This window comes from Lathamus discolor, chromosome 2 (genome assembly GCF_037157495.1).
Source record: "Lathamus discolor isolate bLatDis1 chromosome 2, bLatDis1.hap1, whole genome shotgun sequence".
NCBI lineage: Eukaryota > Metazoa > Chordata > Aves > Psittaciformes > Psittacidae > Lathamus > Lathamus discolor.
This window is the reverse complement of record NC_088885.1, coordinates 41,230,978-41,239,659: the sequence shown is the minus strand read 5'-3', so window position 1 is coordinate 41,239,659 and position 8,682 is coordinate 41,230,978. Positions and strand designations below refer to the sequence as shown.

Below are 8,682 nucleotides of genomic sequence, written 5' to 3'. Positions count from 1 at the left end.
CGGTCCCGCCCCGTCGCATTCTATCTTTCATCCATGCTTTCAACCTGAATAATTGCATCTTATGACTAAAGCACCCCCTTAAACACCAATGCAGCAATTGCAGGTAAAGGTTTCGATCGCTTCTTTAAGAGCTCGGCTTAAAATGCAGCACTGTCCTGTCGAGGCATTTGCTTGCAACTGTTTTAAGTTGTTTTTAAGGAGAACAAGTCTGGTGTTTACACGCGAAAGTGCTCTTAAAATGCGTCTTGTAGGCATTGCTCTTAGTTGTATTGATTGAGAACGTGGTATGATTTGCAGGCACAGCTGCTTTGGCTTGGTCTATAAATAATAGCTGTAATAGGACACGTGGTTTAGTGTGGGCTTCTGGCCTTAAAAGGTAGACCTAAACACAAGGCAGTTTTCCAGGTTAAGCCTTAATTCTGTTGTCAGGGTTTTGTTCCCTGATAGCTCCATTTCTGATTTGGAATTAAGGCATCACTGAATGGTGTGGAAGGCACTGTATTGGTTGCACTGGATAACAAATGGTGTTTAAAACAAAATTACTTTCTTTTTAGTCTAATTCTTCTAGCCTAATTTTAAGACCAGAGCAAAAAATAGTGTTCTGTGATCAGTCCTGTGTATGCACACCCTTACTGAACCATCCTCATGCCTAAGACTGTGAGTTCAATGGCAGCTGAGGACATCCAGCACAGCATCTGATCAGTAGCCTGGCTGTAATCAAATCCTCTGCTTGGATCCCCATGCACCAGAAGACAGATAGCTGCAAAGCTTGTAGGTGATTGCATTCGCTGCCTGCAGTGGCAGGGGAGAGTGGGACACACAGCTGATTGATGGCTTTGTTCTGTATAAATAGGCACAGTGGAGTGAAGCCAGAGTACCTTGATAAAAACCCTGGGGTTGTGATGGTGCCTGTGAGTCCTCAGGACCATGGATCAGAGTAGTAGGAGAGCAGCGCTGCTGGGCAGGGAGGAGACAGCTTTGCCTGAGCTCACAGTGCTGGCAGAGGGCTTCTATCAGTCATTTAGCCATGGTTTAGGAGGGAATTGGAACATATTAGGGAGCCTTTTTTGAGGAGAGACCCAATCTGATGCTCCCCAGTTCTGGCAAATGGCTTAGGCCTGGAAAGTGCTGGCAGGGGATGGTGTCGCTCCCAGTGCTCACTGCCATTGTCTCTGGTTCAGCTGTGGAAGAGTGACATTTCCCTCCTGTTCCTCCTGGCTGTGGTTGCTGCTGAGGAGGGCAGGTTATCAATAGAGTTCTCCTTGAAGTATCTGGGAAATGAAGGCGGGTGAGAGAAAGTGATTAGTCCTGAAACTTGCACGTTTTAATGTAATTGACAGTGATTTAATGGGCGCTTTTTTGAAGACAAAGGCCAATGAAAATGAACCGTCAGTATCTTCCTTGCAGCTCCCTGTTACTGCTGTATCCCAAAATGCAGCGGTTTCGAGTCATTGTCAACTGAACTCAGGTCTGCTGCTGTGCCATATTTGGCCTCTGAAGGAGGTGGCTGGTGCCTGGACTGTGCACGCAGGGGAGCAGCAGGCGCAGAAGGAGCAGAAGGCATTAGGCTGGTGGTCCTCTGTTACCCAGTTTACTGCAAGGCACTCCTCGATTAAAATGAGCACAGTGGTGGAAGAGGCAGATCCTGTTCACCCCAGCAGCTGTGATCCACGCTGGAGGTGGTGCACCAGCAGAATGGGTCCTCCATTCTTCCCTCCAATAGAAGCCTGACCTGCAGTCCTCTGAACCTGTGTGACAATTCTTCCTCAAGCAGAAAACAACCCCTGGCTGGATGTATTTCATTTTTCACATCTTCAGTGCTGAAAAACCAAATCATTGTCCTGTCATGCTTCTAATGTCGCTTCCCATGGTTACAGCACATATCAAGCCTCGTAGCTAGGCAGAGAACCGTCCTGCATCTCTCCCCGTAGACTGTTATAAAAGCCAATTAGGCTGTTACTTAATTTTCCTCCTTTTTCCTTCCCTCATGCACGAGGGGAAGCAGTTCAAAAGTCTCCCCTAGCTACATTATGTAAATTTCCAAGTAGATTCTCTCTGAATAGTAATTCAGCGGGTTTATTGTTAAAAACATCACCTGGCTCCATCCAGCACAGGCACAAGCTGCATCCAGGGAAGGGTCACTCATCAAAAGCCCAGTGTCGTACTAAGAGGTATGTAGATAGGGGAGAAGCTCCCCAGCTCCTCTTGTAGCATTACTTTGTGCAGAGGCAGCAGCAGCATCATGTGTGTTGGTGTGTGAAGGCGAGAAGAGAAGGGAAGCGGTCACGGTCCGGGGTATCCTGCTAATATTTATTCGGGCTCCAACCATTTCCCAGCCCAGGCTCTGTGCTGACTGACAGCTCTGGGGACAAGCAGAGCATCACATAATGCCTACGCTGGCAGATACTGAGCAGTCAGCCAGGGAACAGTGAGGAGCAGAAATCAAATGAACCCTTGTTCAAATGCAAACCTCTGCTTAGGCAGCCTTTGTTAATAAAGCCCCTTAACCTTACTACATGCAGATGAAACACTGAAATAGTGGTGTTTGTATTTTATATGTGCTTGTATGCAGTCAGGTTTCCTCTGCACATTTTGTCATATGTAATGTATGTCCCCTCCTATGGAATGTTCCACTGAAACATTCAACGTACAAGAATGTGGCTCAGAGCTGTCCTGTGTAGTGGCACTGTGTGCACAGGTCCCTGGAGAATGAAGGAAAGGGGACCAGCATGAGCACGTACTTTGGTGGAAAGGCTGTATCTGTGGCAGGCTCTATTTTCGCCACAGGAATCTTCACTGCTTATGTAGGAGATGATGACAGGAACTCCACATCCTTCCACAACAAAGTCTTTCCTCTAACAGATCTGATACAACTCCTCAGCTAGTTTCTAGCTGCTCAGATGTTATGAAACTCTGAGTATGGAGATACTGTTTCCATATGGCAGTGCTATCCAGAGATACGTGGTAATGCTCCAGTGCTGAATTCCAGTAGTGGGAAGGGATTTCAGCAAAAATGACTGATAGCAGAGTCTTGGAAAAGGATACTGCTGATTTCCAGAGGTACAGAGAGCCTTAACACAGAACTGAACCTCCATGAAGCTGACCCATAGGTTCTGCTGAGATTCATTTGCAGAGTAGCTTGATGTGATTCAGGTCAAAGACACCATCAGAAACAATGAACACACAACTTCTTGCCTTGTTTGCTTTATGATTTAATATCTCTTTTTGCTAATCATATGCTATAGGATACCTAATTACCTGACCTCTGTTTTTGGCAAAAAAAAAAAAAAAGTCATAATTGAGGACTAGCTTAAGCAGGAACTTTCTGTTGGAGCCTAAGGTTAGGATTTGAATATAATATGGTAGAAAAGAGATGGAGGGGAGAGGAAGGGGAGAGGAGGAGAAGAGAGGAAAGAAAAAGAGGGGAGAGGAGGGGAGAGGAGAGGAGAGGAGGGGAGAGGAGAGGAAAGAAAAAGAGGGGAGAGGAGGGGAGAGGAAAGGAGGGGAGGGGAGAGGAGAGGAGGGGAGAGGAGGGGAGAGGAGAGGAGAGAAGAGAAGAGAGGAGAGGAGAGGAGGAGAGAGGAGAATTAGTTGCAGTTGGAAGGGATCTACAGGTTTGGTCCACTGTGACAGATGCTTTGAGTTCAATTGAACAAATGCTGTCCATAGGTCCTGGCCAGCATAAACTATTCTAGGATTCTAATGCTTTGAGAAATTTATTGCAAAATGGGTGAAGACATGAATTCAAAATCAAATGGGTATTTTGCAATCACTCCTTGATAGAAAACTCTATTCTGCAACCAGGCTGCCTGTTCATCTAAATTTCATCCACTTGGAAAAGCAGACGCTCTGTGATGGAGTATCTGCAGGGGCAGCTGTTGGGAAGCAACATCTCCAGGCTTCTCCCCTGGATTGCCCCATGCATTCCCCATATCATACCATGAAGTTTCTTGAGCCACATAGACAGTAATAATACATTCCCCAAACTTGTGTGTGATTTTCATCCCTTGTACCTCAAGGTAGTGAAGAACTGAGCTGGTTCTTCTTCCACCCGGTACTCAGAGCCTGAACAAAGCTTTGAATGAACAGTTATTTGGCAGCAACCGCAGCAGCAGCAGCTTTCTGTAGGTGATCTTAATGGATTTATCACCCTGAACTAAGCCCTGACCATCTGTTCTAGCCTCTAATTACAAATGCAGAAAAAGCTAATTCAGGATTGCATCATAAAAAAGTAAAATATAAATGATTTAAGAGTGGGGTATGTCATGCCTCACTCTGACTGGGGGAAATTGCTCTCCCTTCAGCAGACTTCCCTGATAACAGGGTTTGCCTCCTTCCCAGCAAATGGCAGTTCCTGAGGAGCAGGGCTCACCAGAACAGGCTTTATTCTCTCTCATTCATCTGAGATGTATTTTTAAATTTGGGATTCACATAAATGCAGTTATGAACCTTCTTGCCTTCTCTCTTAGATGACCCTCTGAAGATTTATTTTTGATGCATTTTCTAATCAGGAAAAGCACAAAATCGCACTCCTTAAAAATCCCCCCCAAATTCTGCATTCCCTCCATATCACTTTTGCTGTGATACAGGCATGATGGCAGTCACCCACTGGTTTCCTGCTGGTAACTCATCTTCACTGCGGTGCTCTTGGTTTAGAAGAGAGGAGAAAAATACGGGGCTGAGTGCATGCCCTGCTTCTTATGAATGACCTGCCTCATGGCTGGACAGGGAGGCTGGATTTGCCTCTTGATTTCACCTGGGTAAGCATTATGGAGCAATGAACAGGACTGTTGGTGGAGTAGATGGATAGGGGAGGGATGGGGAAATGTCTCAAAATGCATTTTGGCATCTGGGTTTCTGGAGGCTTTTTAATGTTTCAGCCGCAACCTAAAACCAGACTGTGATTTTCTCAAATGCATATGTTATTTGAAAAATAGGAAACATGTAGTAAAGTGGAAGCAGTACAAAAGACCACTCAAAAAGCTGCCCGAGGGGTTTGCATGTGAGCAGTGTGCAGTTCTGCTTTGCCTAGTGTGATTTGCCTGCCTCTAACTCATTCTTTTAGCAGCACTTCAGGATTTGGTTATAATCCTTGGTCTCCAGCATGCTCACCAGGTGTCTGTGGGAGAAACTGGCATGCTGCTCTCAGGGCGTGAGCTGGTTTTCCATTTCATGACGATGGTGTGCCTGGTGGTACCCCGGCCCAGCAATCTCCACTCCTGCAGCAATGGGAGATGGGGTTTTCTTTTCAGGGGCCATCTGAGCAACTCTGGGTGAGTAAAAACTCCTACTCCAGCTTCATGCCATGTAAGGACTGGCCAGATCTGCAGGGACAGCTATCTCTGTGGCGGCTCTAGGTTTAGGAGCCTTTTAGAAGACAGAGTGTACCAAGTTGAAGCTGCTGCTGTAAGTGTTCTGGTCCCTGTCTGCTATGTAGGAAGAGCATAGAAAGGATCAGAGCAGGCTCTGTGTTTTGCACAGACCTCTTGTTTCCACACCATACTGGCATTCATCTAGCAGGGAGAAACAACAGTAGATCAGGTATTGCTAGCTTGTTTGTCAGTGTGCACTGCTTTAATTCTGTAGTGACAAGCAAAGACACCTTCCCAATACCTAATGTTCAGTGGCATTTCAGTACGAAAACTGAGAGCAGACCTGACTGAAATTTGCGCTCCTGTTTGCTCCTGGATTTCTGTGGTCAGTAAATAACACTGCAAGCAGTGACAACACACTGAACTGGTGATGGTCCCTTTCTTATCCTTCCCCTATTCCATGCTAGCAAAAGTGACAGAGTAATCCCTGTGTAAATCACTGCAGATTTCTGGCCAGAGGTTGCCCTGGAGAAGGCTCCCTGACCATGAGGGCAGTGTCCTCCTTGGCACACGTAACACTGAACTCCCTCTGCATTTCGTGGTGTTTGTATTTTAGAAGCATACCACTTGTTACACAGTGCTTGGCTTGTGGAAACTGCCATTTCCAATGTAACGTGGCCCAGTGCTGCAAAGCCCTTATCCCTGTTAATTCCTGACACTAGGCTGTCTGGTCATTGGGAATTCCTGAAGGAATTTAGTACCTGAACAGCTCTAAGCTCATCCAGTGTTTGGTCTTAAGGCCCCTGGCTTTTTTTTGCTTTTTCATATATTTATATGTACCTAAGGACCAGCCGTTGATCATTTAGCTCTCTTTTTGGTAATGCAGCTCCTGTTAATACCAGGTGGAGCTAGGGTTAAAGTCAGTCACAGTAGTCCTTTTCTGCTCCTCACCCCAACCCACCGGCGAGGAGGTTGGGGGTTCACAGGAAGCTGGGAGGGGACACAAGTCAGGATGGCTGACCCCAGCTGACCCCAGGAATATTCCATACTATATGGCATCAGGCTTACTATAGGAAGCTGGGGGAAGAAGGAGGAGGAGGTGGGGGCTGTTTGGAGCGATGGTGTTTGTCTTCCCAAGTAACCGTTATGTGCTTTCCTGGAGATGGCTGAACACCTGCCTGCCCATGGGAAGTGGTGAATGGATTCCTTGTTTTGCTTTGCCTGTGCATGTGGCTTTTGCTTTGCCTGTTAAACTGTCTTTATCTCTGCCCATGAGTTTGCTCACTTTTACTCTTCTGATTGTCTTCCCCCATCCCACAGGGAGGGATTGAGTGAGCGGCTGCGTAGTGCTTAACTGCCGACTGGGGTTAAACCACTACAGGATGTAGGTTAGAAAACACAAGAGATTAGTATCAGCAACAGTAAGACGATGCAGGGACATCTCCTGGAAACAGCAAGAGAGCACGATAATGAATAAACAAGGAACACTGCAGCTATGAGCTGTTATTTACATGTGGGACCAACGTGCACTGAGGTGTCTGGCAGGGTAGTCAACCTGTCTTGCGACAGAAGGGTGAACTGGCTTTGGGGCAGTTTCTGTTCCACAAGAACTTAGCACCATGTTTTAAAGCAAACTTGCCCAGCGCTGGCACCACAAAAGGGAAAGATGTTACACACCATGGAGTCCACAGAGGAGTCTGTTACTTTTGGCAGTTTTATGCAGCATGGGTGAGGGAGTGAGAAACAGCAGTGGACAGGTCTAAAGCTTTAGGGGGACAGGAAAAGGTTTGTTCACAGGTAGACAGCATGCAAAACCTAATGTCGCTGCACTTACTAGAAGAGTCTTTTGTTGAAGAGCCTTTTTTGTCTCTATTCTAAAATAGGCAAGGCGATCTCGCATACCCCAAGTGTTAGGACTGCTGGAAAACAGGGTCAAAGAAACCCTCTGCTGTGTTTGCAAGGTCAGGATAGAACAAGGAGAGCTGGTCGTGAACAGTGTTTAAGAAGGTGGGTATAGCCTGGGCAAAGGGCTGCATGAACAACAGAATCTGCTGCCTACTTTGGTATGATTGCTTTTCTCATCTTGCTGTATTTTCCCCAACATTCATCAACCCGAAGCAAGAACTGGCTTCAATTATGCTTTGCACATGATTTCCGTAGATGGCATCTCAGCGTGTCAGTGAAACATCAATGAGCTGGAAGAACTAGCTGGTTCATTAGCATGCAAATAAGCTCACTCTTTAATGAGAGAAAAGCTTTTACTACCTCATTGTGTCTGCAGTACACTAATACCTTCTATGTCCTACAAATAACATTTTTATAGGTCAAAGACATGTATGTGTGTGTGTCTCCCTCTGTGTTTCTGTCATTTCTGCACATACTTTACCTGTACCTGAACTATGAATTCTGTGATAGTGGGCAAGGAAAGCCAGATCAGGTTATCCCAATATTTCAAGTATCTTTCAGTGTCAGAGTGTTTTTATAATAGAAAAAGAAATAGATCATTAAGAGGGCTAAAGAGCTGTTAATTTATCTGCTGTAATAGCTTTGTTGGTAAAGAGTGTGAAAAAAGTCATGCGCCCCATCCACACAGCTGTATTGCAAAGCAAACACGAGACAAAAAACTGCAGCATCCTTTGGTTACTCCCCTCACCTTCTGGGAGATGTTCGGCTGCCTGGGAGGAGACACCTTGGCAGAGCTGCAGTGGGAGAAGGTCGGCTTTCTGGATGTGCCAGGAGGTGTCTGTACATGCCTGTCTGTGCTGTGTTGTGTGTTCTCATTGCTGCATAGTGCTTCACTGTGGTTTGGATGTGTTGATCAGCACTCAGCAGTTTACGTGCTTTAGCTGACCTCCGATTCCCACCCCTGATCAGTCCTGCCTCCCAGAGCTCACTGTGTGGCCAGCCCCACTTCTCAGTGTTTGCGTAGCATCCCTCTGGCTTTTAGGGCCGCAGATATCCAGTGCCTCACATAGATCCAATGTGTGGCATTCAAAGAGCTCTTTTTTAGCTTCTGCAGTTGAGGGAAATTGATTGTACTGGTCAAAAAGAGGTCTTTTGTCAAGGTTTCACCAAGGTGAGTGTTTTTCACTTTTTGTCAAGGTGAGGGTTTCACCATTGTTGCACTATCAGCAAAGATGCTGAGGAGAGGCTGGCTGGGGGATGTTCCTGTGCAAAGCAATGCCTGTGGTCCATAACCACCCCAGCCCACAGACAAACACGTTTATCAGTGCGCTTTCCTCCCTGTGGTAGAAAGATGAAACCACCTTGTAACTGACTTTGTTCTGCTCCAATGCAGCTGAATACCAGCAGTGACAGTGCCGATGCTTTCCCTGTGCAGCAGCCCCATGGCCTCCCCTGCCCCCACAGC

The 8,682-nt window shown here is 46.4% G+C and overlaps 1 long non-coding RNA gene across 1 annotated transcript; it reads left to right on the top strand.

The window, feature by feature from the left end:
* Positions 1 to 43: 43 nt before the first annotated feature.
* LOC136007976 (uncharacterized) lies at positions 44 to 8,631 on the top strand. The gene is made up of 3 exons (XR_010609933.1): positions 44 to 103; positions 7,196 to 7,319; positions 8,611 to 8,631. It is a non-coding gene; the product is annotated as an uncharacterized LOC136007976 (long non-coding RNA).
* Positions 8,632 to 8,682: the final 51 nt, after the last annotated feature.